At 43.1% G+C, this 17,907-nt stretch overlaps 1 pseudogene; it reads left to right on the top strand.

The window, feature by feature from the left end:
• Positions 1-3,365: 3,365 nt before the first annotated feature.
• On the top strand, positions 3,366-14,077 carry LOC120841852 (annotated as a pseudogene).
• The last annotated feature ends 3,830 nt before the right edge of the window (positions 14,078-17,907 follow it).

The following is a 17,907-nucleotide window of genomic DNA, read 5'->3' as shown; positions in this document are numbered from 1 at the left end:
ACGACCTTTCTAAACTACGTGATCATGGTTTGCCGGTTTCGCCGAATATTATTTCGTTTGATCAGTAGTAAAAAGAAAACACAGAACACGTTGAGTTTATGATACGTTAATCTTTGTTTTGTTAAAGCTACAGCCTGAGTTTGTGTTGTGAACAAACCGATGAGTTCAAATCAATATCAATACAAATTATATGATTTTGAAAATTTTTGATGGGCATATAAATTTAGCAAGGCATAATCATCCTGCAGACACTGTTTACTATGAATTTCGCACGCTTTCGCCGCGAGCTTCAGCCTGCTTCATTGTGTAGATTGACTCCAGTTTCGATGCTGTATCCGTGCCCAGTTTAAACAGATCAGCGATAAAAATACAATTGTGTCTGAATAAAAATTCAGAGCGATTTATTACGCTGAAATCTTTTTAAGGTAGACACTGAAGACAAGGAACCTCGAATTCTCGTCAGGTAGCTGGTGGATCCCTAGAGTAGCATATTAACGGAAGCTTTTGACAGGCCAAACTATTCTATGCGATGAAAATAAAACCGAATCAGTCGGTATGGTCCGCCGTCTCGGCTCTTAACATTTTTGAATGCGATAACTTTTTATTTTGTGAATGCCGAAATCTCGACTTCGTGCAAGTATAAAAAAAGAAAAAAAAGAAAATCCGATAGTATCGTTGTGTGAACGCGACACTTGTGGACAAGAGGAAGATAATAAACAATATGAGCGCGCGTGGCCGGATGAGAATGCTGCCAATGATGTTATGAAATGCACGCGCGCAGTGTTCGGCGTATACGGCCTGGAGAAACGGGCTATTGGGAAAGAGAAAACCGCTAAGAGAAAAGGATGTCCCAGATCATATTCCTGGCACATTTAACGATGCACCAGATGAGTTTCTGAATGTGGTATCCTCGAAACTGGTGAATAATAGTTTTCCCTTTACGCTGCCTGATCCTGTAATTATTTATTTTTCTTTTATTAGCACTTTTATTAGGGTATACACAAACGTCGTCCGTATAAAAACTTGTCTTGTACAGACTTGACACTATGAAAATAGGTTTAAATGCCTATTATCAACCTGTGAATGCCTATTATCAACCTATTATAAACCTGGGAAGTGTTTCAATTGTATGCACAATTGAGTCTTATGCATTTAATTTTATTCGTTTTGTACTGAACGGACAGATGTATTTTTATGTTGTGTCGTGGCGACATCTTATTGTTAATAGCGTACTGCTATAACATAAGGTTTAGTAATATTCTCGTAATATTCTCGAGGAGCTTTTTTACGTGTTTGAAAAGTTAAGTACAAGGTGCAGCCACAAGAACCAACACATTTGGCACGCTTTACAAAATCTGAATTCCAGGCGCACATTTCTGAAATCGGGCGCGCAAACGTAATCTCGCGATAAGTTTTTTTTTGTTTTTTTTTTAAATTCAACTCGGAGGTAGTGAAATATAAAAAAGCAAAACAGAATCGGAGGCTGTGTATTTTTATGTCATATGCCTACCTGTTTGTAGTCGGCACTCTGGTTTATGACCTCACTCCTCGGTTGCATGCTGAACGCAAAAAACGCGACGAACCGATAGTAGAGGCTGGAGATGAGCGAGGTACGCACGATAATTAATGCGTTTAACAAAATATATTAACAATGACCCCCTGGGAACAAGCTCACAGACCAGTGGGCAGACGACGAACATTCAGTATAGGGCATAGGAAATGCACGACCATCGTTTTTGCTCTACTCTTAATATTTCACCACTTCTGACCTGAGCTCTGAAAAAAAAAGAAAAAAGGTAGAAACAAAACTTTTGGCGAAACTACGTTCGCCTTCCTAATTTCAGATATGTACATTTGGAATTCGAACCTTACAAGGCGTGCCAAATGTGTTGGTCCTTACGGCGGCACCCTGTAGATCATGTACTTAAATTTTTTTTTCGGCGCATGTACGGGGATAGATAGAAATCACATCTACTGCGATTGCCGGGACACATCATACAAGCCTCACTGGCTTTAACGGTCTCTATAATTTGTTTTAAAAGTAGGCAAAAATACAGCTATGATCATTATAAGTATAATTATTGAATGCAAAAACTCTTTTTTTTTTCGGCGCAAGTACGATGACTTATAGAAATAACATTTACTATTGTGACTGCCGGGACATGTCATACAAGCCTCACTGGTTTGACGATCTCAATGATTTGTATTAAGAGTTCACAAAAATAAAATTATTATTAATATTACTATTATTATTGAGTGTAAAAACATATATAGAAAAAGAAACAGTCAAGTGTTGTGCGATGCCCCACATTAGTCGTATGCAGATGAACGTGAGAGTACCCTTGTGAACTGCGCGTTGAAAATAAATATATCTGAGCATCTAATCGTGCATGTCGAACGTCCAGGCCATTCCTTGTCACGACTCAACCGACAGACGGGAGCGCATGCAGCACATTCGCTCTAAATCCGCACTTCTGTGAATACGCGGTGCCCAAAACCCACAGCATCTGTAGCGACGATCCGCGCTTTTGCGGATGTTTATGAATACGTATCCTCAATAGTCAAAGCAATAGAGTCATAGATCTTTTTTTGTGTTGCTCCCCAGCGGTATTAATCATTGCATTAACGGTCAAAGTTTCGTTGGCGTTTGTAGTTTCCCCCCAGGCATCAAATAGCTGAAATAAAGAAGCGTCTATGTATTGGGAGAAATAGTTGGCCCTACATTTTGTTCATTTGGATAGGATCGGTTTTACAAGCTACTTCATTGCCCTAAACGTTTATTACTTTCTTGATTTCACGTTTAGTTGTCATAGAGTCCTATACTTCCAAGCATGTATTTTGCTTACACTGTGAAAAATAACCTGATAATTTACGGCCTATTGCACGCGATAAATACTGCCACTGCGCCGGAAAAATGCACGAACTCAAATAAACCGTAAACAAGGTGGTCAGCCAGAGAAAGTGAAAGAAATCGAGAAAGAAAGAAAGAAAAAAAGAGTAAAAAAACAACATAAAACACGTAAAAAAAAAAAAAAAAAAATTCGCATCGCTTTTTTATTTTTTTTTTATTTCGTCGCCAGCAAATCGTTCGCGATTTGTTAGGTTTGGTTAGGCGCGTGAGGGGGTGAGGGAGCAGAGAGAAAAGAAGGCTCGCTGGAGACTTTGGCAACTTTGGGGGCCGTCGGGACAAGGCGGGAAAAAGGTCGTGCTATTGAGAAGTCGACGCCAATCCGTTCGTGTCATCGATGCTCTGGCTTTGTGTCGCTTTTCTTTAAAATAATTTAAAACGGGCGATAATGCGAAGAGGACCACGTATTTCTACAGCGGTTATAACACTACCTTTGTTAATACAGTCGAACAGTGGCATGAAAACTGCTCCTCCAATGTTTACTTGTAGACTGGTAAGTCTACAGGTCTGCACTCTACAGGCACTGGAGATGGAAACACAAGAAGGGTTTTTTCATCTCCAGTGCGACGACAGAAAAGAACAAATGCAGACACCGAAATCCCTGCTAAGTGTCACCCGTAAAGCCTTGAAACATATCACACGAAAGTGTTCTTTTCTCCCTCAGAAGTGTTATTTTTTTTCTGTATATTCTAGGACCTACGCTTAACATCGGAGGAGGCCAGGGACCTGGAAAGGGACACGAGGCAGCAGTCATGGAGCCCAACATGATGCAGTGATCACAAGCTGCGTTTGACGGCTTCATATTTCGGTAATGCTTTTCGAAAGGCCAAGTGGAATGAGAAGGAACTAGACGCCCTCACTTTCCCAAGAGACATCTCGAAGGCCCCTGTAGTGAGATGAGGTGTTCAAAAGTCTATAAACGTTGAGGCGACTTAAATTTTCTGAGAAGCATGTACTATGTTCTTCCTAACTTTTTACTCAATTTGTTTTCGGAGTCATGACCTTATTGGCGACGTGCGCAAACTATAGGTGGCGCTTTCTTAGCTATCGTTTGTGACGTAGTACTCAGAATTGAGCCGCGCTTTGGATGCTTCGGTTTGCTTGACGCGGTAGTGCATCAAACCCGCAAATCTCAATGCAGTCACAAAGTGCCGAGGTTCAGTGGTTTACCGTAAGCAACTGAAGGAGTGACGCATAGGCCTTCAAAACAGCAGCGAGGGAGCCACTGAAGTGGCGGAAGGCGAGGCTCTGGCACATTAAAGTCAGCTCAACAGTCTCTGAGTTGACCAGAATTCCCGAACTGTTTATTCATAGAAGTGTACCTCCTTTGGTTGGAAAATTTCCCTTAGAATAGCATCAAGTCAATAAATGCTCGCAGTGATTGGGAAATCGCCAAAAAACTAAAGAGCGCAAAGGGCTTCATGGTGCGCCTCTGACGTAATTTTCGCTGTTTTTGGCGCTTTTCAGTTTGCAGTATGATACTAATTAGCCCAATTATTTATTCTGATGCCAAGTCAAATCTATGATCAGCCACAAGCCAAACATTATCTTTTTGTTTCCCTATAAATACGCAATATACGCGTATATCCCCCTCATACAAGATGCTCTGTTCGAGAGGAGTCATGGTTTGAAAAAGTTTCCGGTTTGTGATTTCTAGGCACAGACACGTGGGTAAGATAACTTCTCACTGGTTCGTCTCCTTAAAATATTTCCAGCTTTTGTTGCTAGGGAAAGTTTTTATTTGAGCATGTTAAATTGAAGATTCATTGCCAGCGACTATTATTTCGGAAATGATTTTCATTACCTTTCCTAGTGAAATTCACAGGGTCTCTCACGCTATCCCTAAAACGACTTGAAGCGAAAGGCCATTTGCCGATGCGTCAGCGCAGTCGGTGGCGAAGCGCTGTTAACAATCTTGCCTACTCGCTCGTTTTCTCCACCAGTACTCTGCACGGGGATGTTGCCGAATTGCTCGGACACCAGGATCATCCCGTGACAACGTTGAATCAGCATCAATACACCGTCGTCATCTGGTTCTCTTCACGCCCCCGGTGTCAACGGAATGCAGGTGTTTGCCACAGGGCATGCTCATCACTCAATCCAAGACTATAAAAGTCAGCAGCATCGCAGCCATCGTCGCAGTCGGTGGCGAAGCTCTTCGAACAATCTTACCTACTCGCTCGTTTTCTTCACCAGGTGAGAGCGCTTTTGCAAACTTGCTAAATAGTTTGTTTATTTTTCTTTCTTTTTTCTGCCACCAACTGAAGTGATTGTATGCTGTTCTGGTATTTGCTGAGACGTGCTATGTCTACTGTGACTGCCTGCTTGGCTTGTCTCGAAGCAATCACTAGCGAGCAGAAGTTCATATCATGCTCAGTTTGCAAAAACGGTTATCTTTTCGGCCAGTCATGTGCTGGAATTGCAGAAAGTTCCTATGCAGCCATGGGACTAGCGAAACGTGAGAAATGGCGGTGCAAAACCTGTCGCACACAGCAAAATAGAAGCGCAGCTCAAAGTGGAGCGACTTCTTCGCAGAACGCGTTGCAGAAAAACGCGCCGACAGTGTCGACCCAACTACAGGCACTTGGACTAAAACTGGATGTTCTGTTGGGTTTGAAATAAATTGTTGACACTCTCTTGACGCTCCCCGCTAAAGTGGACGAGTTATTGACCCTAAAACCTACTGCGAAGAGGCTAGAAGCCCACATACAAGGGCTAGAGAGTAAAGTCGGCCAAATATCACAGAAATACAACTCTGTTTTAGAGGGTGCAGCTGCAAGGGAAAACAAACTCAGAGAGCTAGAATTGCAGCACGGTGAATTGCGGGCCACTGTAACATGCCTAACTGAGACGATTCAATCTCTTCGAGAGGAGATCAACAGTGGAGAACAATACAGTCGCCGTGGTAACTTGGATATTCACGGGATCCGTTTTTAGCAGGTGAAAATCTCAAACAGTTCGTCAGCAACTTGGCAGCTAATCTTGCAGTGTCTAACTTTCAAACTACCGATAGTCTTGCTGTACATTGCCTTCCCGTCAATCCGGGATTGACCAAAGTAGTGTTAATCAATTTCAACTAATCGGAGACAAGAGATCACTGGCTCGGCGCGCGTGGAAAGTTGCGGGGTCTTGCCCAAAGGGCTGAGGCCCGAAAGCTCTATTTCAACGAGAACCTTGCGAAGCAAAGCACACAACTGGTTTGGATGGCCAATGAAAGAACAAGGGAAAAGCATTATAAATTCACGTGGATAAAGAACGGGACAATTTTTGTGAAGAAAGAAGTCTCGTCGCCACTGTTGCGTGTTGACCGCGTGGTGGATTTGGACAAAATGCTGTAGGTCTTCACATGAATATTTTTGAGTTTTCAAACAGTGCGTTACTGAAAAGGAATTTCGAAGCGTCCTCTGGGTTTTCGTTTAGCTTGTTTCACGTGAACCTAAGGAGCATTAGAAAGTACTGGGACCAGTTTATGCTTATAGTCCCACAACTGGAGGCTGTCATAGATGCGTTCGTTTTGACTGAAGTTAATGTTAAAGAGGATATAATAACTCTCCTGTATTACCTGTTACAAACGGTTTACACTTACAAGAACAGTGGACAGAGGGGGAGGAATATGTGTTTTCATCAAAGACATCTAGGATGCCGACCAGTCTGCAACAACCGCATCGCACTCCGAGTGCATAAGCCAACAAATGAGACGCCAGGATTTTTCGATTCACCTGATGGCAATCTATCGCCCCTCTTCAAGCAACGCGAACTTGTTTATAAAAAAACTAGATAAAATGCTATCCGTGATTACCCCGACAAGTCAGCTGTGCTTAGTGGGAGACTTCAATTTAAATACAATGGATTCTTCGCGCCTTGTGGTCTGCGATTACCTTAACTTAATGGCAACATACGGAATCGGGAATGTGATACAGGCACCCACTGAGGAAGAACTCTTAGGTCAAAAAATTAGTATCCTCATGTATCGATCAGATAAACCTCCGTATTTTTGAGGGTACCGCGTAATGCTGCAGTGATAACAAAAAAATGGTGAACCATTATTTTATAGCGTGCCAGATAATCTCAAGACACAATAAGGAGTGCCACAACAACAATAAAGAAAAAACCATAACTAATCAAGCGCAATTAGGTAGCAAAATTAACAACCACGACTGGAATAAGCTTTTAACTTCGGTAGAGCCATCCATGTTGTACGATGCGTTTGTTGATCTGTTTTCTGATTTTACATCCACGTGCAAAAAAAAAGTAATAATTAAAAGACGTGAGCCAGGTCAGGAATAGATTATGTGAGACATTTTAGTGGCTATAAGTTATAAGGATTTTCTTCGCAAACGCTGCAAACGGTCACCAAGCAATTCAGAGCTGATGGAAGAGCTTAAAATAGCAAGGTACAAAGCGTGCGCACTAGTTCGGTCTTCGAAGCGCAGGTACTTCAAAAAAGAGTTTGAAAAAAATCGCCTTGACACGGCAAAAACCTGGGGGATAACTAATCGTCTTCGTGTCGGCAAAAAAAAGACGTTCAATCGATGAGATGATCGACAAGTCTTTCGCGCCGGTGACGCAAAAAACGATTGAGAACTTCAGCGTTTTTTTTCGCTCGTACTTCTGGTGCAGCTCAAGATAGTAATAACGTCGGAACGGATACGTTTCAAAATTTCAATCTAGCTTCAGCCTTTTTGCCCTCCCTCACTGAAGGTGAGCTCCGAGATTCTTTTATTTTATTTTAAGCAAAATAAATAGCCAGGCTTCGATAAAGTTCATATGCGGGATCTGCGTAGAAATTATGAAACACTTAAATATGTAATCTTAGAAATATTAAATGATATCATCTAGACCGGAATTTGGCCGACGGGAATGAAAACGGCTATTGTTAAGCCACTTTACATGGAAGGGGCAGCGGATGATTTTACCAACTATCGTCCCATTTCAATTTTGTTGTGCCTGGCAAATTTACTAGAAAAACACCTTTTGAGGGCAATGACTGGTTTCGGAGAAAGCTTTGGCTTATTGTCCGTTCATCAGTATTAGCCCCGAGAGCGAGCACAAGCGTCGCTGCGGTCGCCGCGCCCGGATTGGGTGAGGTGTACTGTGACGTCAGGGGGAGTACTCCGCTCCGCGATCTCGCATCGGCTCGCCTCCCAGCACCAGTTTCCTGGTTTGGCGTTGTGTGCCGCAAGCTCTTCGAGGAGCTGGACTTCGTTTACCTGGTGTGCAAGACGTTGAGTTAGGCCTGCTTGTCCCTTTTACCTTTAAAATTGTGTTACAAATCCCGAAAGCTTTCGGCGGAGGCAATTCCGCCGATGAACCTCCTAGTCCGTCCACACGACACAAGGCAATCGTGCGAGGGGTCGGTGAAGTGATGGCGCAAGCGTTTCAGACGCTGGAATTCTGTTCCTCGCACGTTCATGATTTAAAACGATATTAGATCCCGCATTCAAGGCATTTGAAGTGGCATTTATATCATGGGCCTTTGGGTGGTCGGTAAATTAGCTCGCGACCCTGACTCTGCGCTGCCACTCTGCATGCGCTGGTTCGCAAATGTTTTAAAGGCCGTGCGTCTGATGATCTTGAAAGTGCTCGTGGAACAGGGTTGTTTTACATAAATGTAGCTTCTTCGCGAATTAATTATTTAGTTTATACACGTATGCAGGCATATTTCTTAGGAGCTGCACAATTACTGGAAATTAGTTTGTATGGTAGCAACAAAAACGGCCGAGTTGCCCCCAGTTGTCTGTATGATATGTATTAAACTGCCAAACTATGCACGGCAATAGTGCCGTAATATGGAATGTTTATACTTTTTCCGTACCTCCATACCAGAAGACAGTTCTGCAGTGTCCCCTCTCCCTCAAGAAAATAGCCTCCTGATTCGACCCTACTCATCCAGAAATTGGTGACCAAATCACCCCCAACCCCTCTTCTCTTCTTTTCTCACCCTCTTTCCCCGCCTGTGCGAGTCTTGCCCCTGCCCAAGGAGGCTAACATTACGTGCAGGCATCCCCTCTTCCCGTGTGTAACAACACTCAACAACAACAACAACAATATACTTTTTCCTGACATTCTTCATTCCAGCCTATTCTGAAAATACACCGTTTAGTCTGAATTGTCATTTTCAATTAAAAGAGACACTGCTGCAGGTCCCCAAAAGCTTCCTCAGCCTCCAAACTTCCTACAACTGGACTCTCTGACATCAGAGGAAAACAGGAGTAAAACAAGCATTCGAACGTCTGTCCAGTGGTAGGTGCAGCACTAGTAGCAGGAAAGGTGGAACCCGTGAAGGGCGACAGTCTGTCTAGGTGAGAAAAGCTTCTAATATTTTAGCTTTAGGACAATTCGATTTGAGTAAAATATCAATTTTAGGGCTTAAGGGACTAATAATGAGCTAGACACCTTCGCTAACGTTTGTTATACATTACTTGAGGGTTGATATAAACAAGTCCACAAATACCACCCTCGTAGTCCATTGAAATACTATCCGAATCTAGCAAAGGTCAAATGTAAGCAATGTATATAATAAATGTTCCTTGTTTTTTTTTTTTACTTTTCCCCTGCACTTGGGCTGTCTTACTTGTGATTCTTTTTTGATGGCCCAGACTGTAATTAACATGTTGCTCGAGCAGCATGCAGCTTTTCTGCTTCGGCGATCTTGTTTAAAAACAGAGATACCAAAAAAAATATACATAACCTGCCAATTCATTGCCAACTCATCAGCAGCATTTATTGTGCGAGATGTAAATCTATAGTGATGCTCCTGCAATTGTGGCCATATTTCTTTATTTTCATATACCAGCTGTGATTCATGCGTTGCCTGCCCTGTCAACCATGCTTAAAATGTTGGTTGAAGTTTCGCCTGTAGCTACAGGCCATACCTCAATAAAGGTTCATATAAAAATTTACACTTCCTACGAAAGACACGCCAAAAAAAATTAAATAGAAACGAGCGCGCCGTCAGCTAGCGTCGTCACAGCCTCCACAGGGCGAGCGGGCCTTCTCGGGGAAAAATTCTCTCCTCGCCGTGACGTCACCCCAATTCGCCGTAAGGGGGCGCCACGCGAACTTCTCGGGGCTAATAGGTTTGTTGCGGAACGAGGACCCAAGCGCTTTTAGATAGTTTTGGCGATTGCTAACACACAAGTTCGGATAATAATATGTTTTCATGTGCAGTGTTCTTGGGTGTGTCGAAAGCTTTCGACAGCATAAATCCCCAAAATTGTTTGCTCCAAGCTCTACGAGCTGTGTTTTCGAGTTCCGCTTTTTCACTCCTAAAAGATTACATTTCAGGACGTTCCCAGGTTGTGGTTTTTAAAAATCAAGAGTAGTAGAACTTTTTTAACGGCTGGTGTACCGCAAAGTTCAGTGCTGTCTCCTTTCCTTTTTAATTTATATATAAATGGTCTCCCTAGTGCTGTTTCACAATGCAAAGTTTTCAATACGCGAACGACACGGTGTTAGTGTCATGTCATGCAGATTACCTTATCGCCAATCAACATCTTAGAAATGATATTACTTGTACAATCAAAATGATATTACTTGTACAATGAATTGGTTTACTTCGAACCTGATCAAGGTGAATGCGTCAAAGACAAAACTGGTTTGTTTTAAAATTCACTTAAACGGGTTGAACTCCCACTTCCTGTAGCGCTACATACTACCAGCTGCAGATCTTGTGATTGCGAAATTATTGAATCTGTCAAATCTGTAAAATGCCTCGGAATATACTTCGATAGTGATTTATCTTGGTGTACACACTTGACGTATTTCTGCAAAAAGTTAAGCGTTTCGTGCTTACTATACAATGTTAAGATGTTTCTGCCTTTCTCTGTTAGGAAAATGATAGCGCAGGCTTTGGAATATAGTTATTTACGGTACGGAATAACACTTTTTTATGGGATGTTCGTTGTTCTGGCGCGAACTTTGCAATTTCAAAATTTTGCGGTATTTTGAAAAGTGCTGCTTTTGACATACCAGACGTCTCAAGTGCAGAGATATTTCAAGAACTTCAAATGTCGTCATTTGAGGGGCTTTTTAGAGAAACCGTCGTGCTGCGTCATTCCTGGAGCTCCAATTTCAAAGCGCCTTACATTCAACAGCGGCCGATGAGGCCATACATCTCTTCGTTTTTGAGGTACCGCGTATTCGAACTCGCTATGGTGAGCGTGTGAGAGTGTATTATGTGCCGCATGTATTTAACCGCCTACCAGAATCAATGCTCCTTATAACGTTGAGAAAAAAAAAAACTTATTAATGCGCTACGGAACTTAGAGGAATAAAGTAAAAATTTAAAGTGCAGTATTTCTTTTTTTTTTTTTTCATTTCCCTCCTCTTTTTTTTAACATTGGGGTTGCAGTGTGTCCAAGGTGTTTGTTTGGTTTTTGTATCTTTTCGGTTTGGGTTAATGCGCACTGAGGTTTCAGGGAATGGGTGCGCTATAGATTGTAAATTGCTTTCAAATAATCTTCTTCATTGTCTAATCTATATCATTTCGTCACCTGCCGAGACAGGTACACAAGCCCTTGAGGCTTATTCCGGCTCGCTATTGTATTTTGAAAAATGATTGTTCTATCAATAAAGCTATGTTCTATGTTTTTGAAAAGCAGATACTCCTCTTAAGGGGCTGAGTCGATTCCTAACGTGCTGAGTCATCCTTTTAATGTGCTGAGTCATCCTTCTCAATGTGCTGAGTTATCATCCTAATTCACTTAGTCATCCACTTAATTCGCTTTGTCATTTACTTAATTCGCTTTAATTCATCTTAATTCATTTCAATTCCTCTTAATTCCCTTTATTTCCTCTTAATTAGTTTTGTTGTCATTCTTAATTAGCTTTGATTACTCTTACTCCTCTTTAATTTCTCTTGATTCACGATAATTCGTCTTAATTCACTTTGGTTTCTCTTAATTGACTCCGATTCCTCTTAATTCGCTTTATTTCTTAATTCCCCTTGATTAGTTTTACTTCTCCTCAAATACTCTTAATCCACTTTACTTTCTCTTAATTCACTTTGAGTCCAAATAATCCGCTTTGTCATTCTTCTTAATTTCATTGCCTCTAATTCGCCTGATTGGTCACGTAAACGTTTTCGTACTTTTCGTGTCGCAGACGTGTTTTCGCTGAAGGACTTTGAAGGTCGACTAAACGATGTGTCATATAAGGTCTTCGCCTTAATAAAATGTTCGTGCACTCCACGCGCGTGACATCAGCCACATTTCGAAATAACACAAATGCCGGACTAGCGTTCATAATGTGTTAGAGGGCTTTTAACGCGGGATAAGCTCGATTCAGAAAATTGTCCGAACGGAAGAAGCGAAGGCAGGTAACTTCCCCGAATGCATGCCTTGTACTGTACAAACGTGATGCGACTGATACCGTACTTCCTTTTAGCGCAATCCCTAATTCGTGCGGTAACGAGGGCAGCTCGAAACCAACGAAAGTGCAGGCGTTGTATACGTCAGATATGACACTGCACGGCACAACATGCCCAGACTCTAATAGATGTCTTCTCCTTCAAGTAGAAGTCGCGATATGGCAAATTCCTTTGTGAAGATACTCGTTAGGACATGACTATTCGGGGGGGGGGGGGGGGGGGGGGGGAGGGGTGATGGGGGCAGAGGCTAGGTGGTACATACTGGCAAAAGTACAAAACCAAGCTAAAAAGACAGACAAAGTGAAAGTCATGTTCACAAGACAAGCGCTGACTCTCAACTGAACATTAATAATCGTCAGTTAGACGTCGCTACATTTACACAGCAGAGGGATTGCCTTTCTAGACTAATGATTGACTATTCTGGTGGCCAACTTGACTGTTGTGGATTTTTGTCTTTTATTAAATGTTCAGTTCAAAAGCAGCGCTTGTCCTGTGTCCATTTCACTTTGTCCCTGTTTGTTGCGCTCCGTTTTGCCCTTTTATCTGTTATTATTCAGACTGGGTCCGCACTCAGTCGTACGGATATCCGCCAGCAACTGCCGAACACACTAGTAGTTCCCTACTTTGGACGGAAGCGTCTGTATCGGCAAGCCCCATGTATCCAAAGCGAGTGTGCGGCGCTGCGCAACATAACAGTGCTCGTATGAGCAAGACAGATCGTCCTTGCACATACTGGTTACAGCAAAACGTTTTCAACACCCGCGAGAAAGAAACTGTAGGAGACCAGGAGGCACAAAGCCGTGAAGCAAATATCACTGATAAAACGTCGACACCTTCGCTTCCGTGGAGACGAACGAGCTCCTCAAGCTTCAAGCCTGCTTTGAAGCTTTTTTAAAGATAAAAATCGGCTAGGTAGTGTTGTAATTCAACGCACTCAGAAGTCACAAAAAGGCAAACATTGATGAACAAAATTTGAGAATCTTCAATCGGCACAAATACAAACTAGCATAGAGCCCTTCCGTACGATTCTTTTTGCTCCTGTGGTAAGGCAGAGGCTCGTCAAGCAACAACTGAGTTGCTTTTTTCTCTGTCTCCCCTCTCCAAATGGAGAGAAAGAAAGAGTTTAAGTCTGAAACTGCTTAACGCGTCACGTGCTCGAATCCTCCCAACTTTGTCACAGGAGCGTCAGCAACATGCACTACCCTGAAACCATGAACCTATGTTCTTCAGACACTGTATCACCGTGTAAACCTTGGTGCCAACGTAACTGTCTACTTACTTTGCAGACATGGTATTGCCAACGAGCCACTCGCTGGATGGTGTTCCGAGGATATGCTCCGAAGGCTAGGTCGCCAGGTCAGTCAATTCGTGTGGGCTGTTTGTCGATCCTGAAATCCAATGGCTTGGGGCGCCATCGGACAGGGTTGTACAAGACCCCGCCGAGGACCCCACTTATGGGATTGTGGAGATTAAGTGTCCCTTACCCTTTGTAACAAACTATGGAAGAGCTCATGCATGCGGACGTCTGCTCGGAATAAGCGGACATTGCTTAAAGCCGAACTATTATTGCACAAAGCTGAAGGACAGTCACCCTTAGTATTACCAGTCCCCAGACAAACGGTGCTTTCTGCGGTGCAGCGGGCGGACTTCATTGTGTACGGGAAAAGTTTCATCCTAATTGAAATGTTAAGATTCAATGGCAGAGTGTATGGCAGAGTGTAAGTAAAAAACTATAAGATTTCTACTTTAATGAACTGCTGCCACACTTGGAGTGCAGCGGGCAGTTGTCTCGCTTTTAATTTAGATGGGTAACATTGACTTCACAAGAAACCAGAAAAAATTAAGAAAACAATTACCGTAAAATACCGAGCATCCGCCCATTCAACACTAGGCGCCCAACCCTAAATGTAACATCTGAAGAGATATGCGCAGTATAAATATAGATAAATTTGTGACCTAAAATGTGCCCCCCCCCCAATTTCTTGCGATTATCTCCAAATGTTGAATGGGCGCTTGATCGGTACTTTACGAAAGTGTAAAGAACGGTTCAGCTTACGCAACTGTGCAAGTGGTCTGAAAAATCTCCTCGACACATAGTGAATTTCTACTAATTGTAGACATAATGTACTAAATATGTTTTTTGGTGAGAAGAGGGGAGGGGTCTAATTTCTTCTATTGTTCTTGTGTGGTATCATTTCTTTGTGTTGAATGCATTTTTGTCGCAAAAGAATTAGAAAGATACAAGTGTCTCTGGTCTCTTATCAATGCTCACTCCTCTTTGGATGAACCTCACTCTGAGAAAAACAGTTTCGAAGTCGGGCAAACCGGTGCTACAAGAACCAAACCCGACTCCATTATTTTTAGACACGAACCTGTTGCTTACGGAGCATCAGCAGCACTACACGCGTCTGTAATTTGTTTTGTGTTGCTTGTCGTAGAGGAAGTACTTTTCTTATTTTAACAAGCTTAAGTCGGAAACCAATGTTTGATCTTGGTTGAAAGACTGTTAGCGGGGCTTCAGGTTCCATATTCATGGTGCAATCGATTTATGAATGAGACTTTTTCCCTGCCTTTTTTTCACAATTTACTGTTAGCACAGACTTCCAATCTGAACTCTAGGTGCGTTTGCAGAAAGATCTCGGACGTTTCCTTTCAACAGAAATAGATTGATCTCACCAACCATTTGCCGCATGCATGACACCACTAAATTGAGTTCACAGGAGAAAGGCAGCAGATCATGACGGCTCTGCTCTCTTATGCTCTGTGCGCACAGAGCTAACAAGGTGGTTGCATGGGCAGAAAGACTGCAGATTCCACAACGCACTGCAGCAGCAGCAGTGTAGGCAAACTGGTTGATGGGATGAGTTTATTCAATTCAGTTAAACTCTCTTCCAAGAGAAAAGTCCGTTTTGAACAATCGGAACGGTGTAATTGCGCGCTACAATCCGAAACAGCATTCTGAAATGAGTATTTGACGCAGAATCATGGTGTATCAACTGTATCGTAGGCACATGAACGACTCCTGAATGATGCAAGCACATGTAATCTTCTCAAAGTACACAAGCACATGTATTAGCAGGGAAAGTCGCCCTATACAGTGGCGCTAAGAATTGTTGGTGTGTTGGATAGTGGAGCAGTATACAAAACACAGCTCAAAGGATCAAAGGACCACTCTTTCTCACGATTTCTTTGTCAGAGACAGAACCAATATACAATTCGGTCACAAATGTCATGAGGCCATTAGGCGAAATGTCTACGAGACCTTTGAATGTGTTTGTAGACTTATAGTAAGTCCTCCACTGTGTGACAAAGGAATTTACTACTTCGCATCTTACTTCCTTAGCGTCTATGATGACTAGCATCGTCGGATACTTGTCCAAGAATGCAACTGGCATGGTGCTATCGATGGCCTCCCGCGGCAGCCAAAAACCTAACTGGGTTTTTGGTTCAGGTAGATTGAACTCATCTGTGCACTGAACAATTTCGACACGGTGCTCATTGAAATGTCAAAGAGGTGGCCTAGGTGTCCATGGAAGATTCCACCGTTCATCTTCATAAGGACCAGGAACAGCTAGTTTTCTGTTGACAGCTTTCGTGGCTGTCCGGTCTTCTGCGTGACACAAGACTGCCCCCATGTTGCATCAGAACATTTCCCCCATTTTCGCCAGCGTCGACAATATTTAGAAGATCAAGAAAATTCTGGTAATTGGGCAGCCGAGTAAAAACCTGAATGCCCTTATCATTGACTTAGAATTTCTCTACGCGAAATACACACTTTTTGCTTTTAGGACTTCATATTTTGCAAGTGCTGTCTCCAGCTCAGCTTCTAATCAGTACACCTGCGCATTTTTTTTGTTTTAGTTCGGCACGCAGTGAATCATTGTCTTTTTGTTGCCTCCTCTCCACAGTCTTTTTCATTTCAAGCACGGGCCCCAGGTTGCACGTGCAAGGTGGCGATCCTATGAGCACTGCGCTGACTTGGGGACATACTTCTTGCAGCTCGGGGACAGGAAGGGGTCTTCGTGATTTTGCGGTTCTTGATCCATGTTTGGGTTTGGGTCTATAAGATCTTGCAAAAGCCTGGTGTGTGACTGGTGGAAGTCTATGGTTCGGTGGCTTCCTGGTGACTCTTGGCTTGGTGAAACTGAACACCGATGGAACTGCATGTTCGTAGAGCAGCCTGCGGCCATTGGCACATTCCGCACGAAGTCCACTCTCATGAAGTGCTGAGAGCAGACCTTTGTTTCCTTGGACACTTTAAATAGGCTACTTTCATCACGTTTGGTTGCTATGATCTGCTTCCGATAGACACTGACTGTTTTGGGGAGCATATGAAAGGACACCGGCAAAATAACAACATATATTCATAAAAAATATCATGAGAGATTGCAATTGAACAGCATTCAATGCGTTCAGGAATAACAACCGCTGAACAGAATAAAAATTCTTGAACATGTTTTAAGCGCCAACTCCTGGGCTGCATTCTCACAAATTTCCAAACTGATAAGTAGCGTAACGTCCCTATACGTCTAGCGATACGGCCCTGGCACTCTGTTCTGGCCAGCTAACACTCCAACGTTCCCACGATCGCAAGGCGGGTTCGAGTGATCTTCAGATTTGGTGTACACTGCGTTCAGTCTGTAACACTTCTTCACCAGGCGCATCCAGCGTTCGTTCTAGTCTGCACACCCCTCCATCCGGCGTCCGTTTTCTAGAAAACTATTTCCCGGCGTAAGTAAAGCTAACGAACTTGAAGAAGTAATCATAGATCTACACGTCGAACAGGTATCTCAAATGTATTTGGTGTCACTGAAGCCGCACTGAAGAGCCGCTCTCGCACCCTGCTGCGCGAGCTGCGCGCTTAACCGCGGTCGTACCTTTCTAGTTAGACATAGCGCGACACACGTATGATAAGGTCGTTTTCTTGTCTTACACGCAAAAGGTTTGTAAACAGCAACAGAAGTCACCAAGTTACGACTAGAAATGGGCCCCAGCAGCGTATACAGACCGCGTTGAGACGCGCGCGGGAGGACACGGTCTTTTGGAACACTTTGAAACTTGCTTGATACGTAGCTTTTTTCCGTACCCGTCAACATATCCATCCTGTGTGCACAAAGGTATGCAGCAGTAGGATGGAATATTTATGCGGCACGCAGACTGGTACTCGGTGTGTAAGCAGTGCCGTTGTAGGCGGTAAGGTGCAGTATGTTCTAACCGGACCCCTGCGTGATGGCGGCGGACCTAGTTGCAGTTGAGTGACACAGGTGGCGCTTTCCTTCGAAAGTGGATTATAGAGCATTATACATTTCCTTCGGAGCAGAATAATGCAATGCTTGGATCCGCGTGTTTTGCCGACAGCATGGCCGATAGATCAGCTCGGCGCGAATCACGTGGTACTCATGGTTCCAAGAGGCGCACGCCTTATGGGACATGAAGATCGACGCAACACAGCTGATTAAAATATAAACGCCGAGTTCGCACTTTTCGAAACTAGCTTGTTCTGATGTTGGTAAAGCACTAAACTCTTTATCAAAGTTTTCATAATATTGGATACGTGTGAAACTATTTAGAAACCAATTTCCAAAGCAATGGCGTTTGAAGCAGCCGATTTTTTTACGCAGTGGAGAAG

This window comes from Ixodes scapularis, unplaced genomic scaffold (assembly GCF_016920785.2).
Source record: "Ixodes scapularis isolate PalLabHiFi unplaced genomic scaffold, ASM1692078v2 PGA_scaffold4__175_contigs__length_147842914, whole genome shotgun sequence".
NCBI lineage: Eukaryota > Metazoa > Arthropoda > Arachnida > Ixodida > Ixodidae > Ixodes > Ixodes scapularis.
Note: the sequence above shows the minus strand (reverse complement) of the source record. Positions and strands in the feature narration are given on the sequence as shown.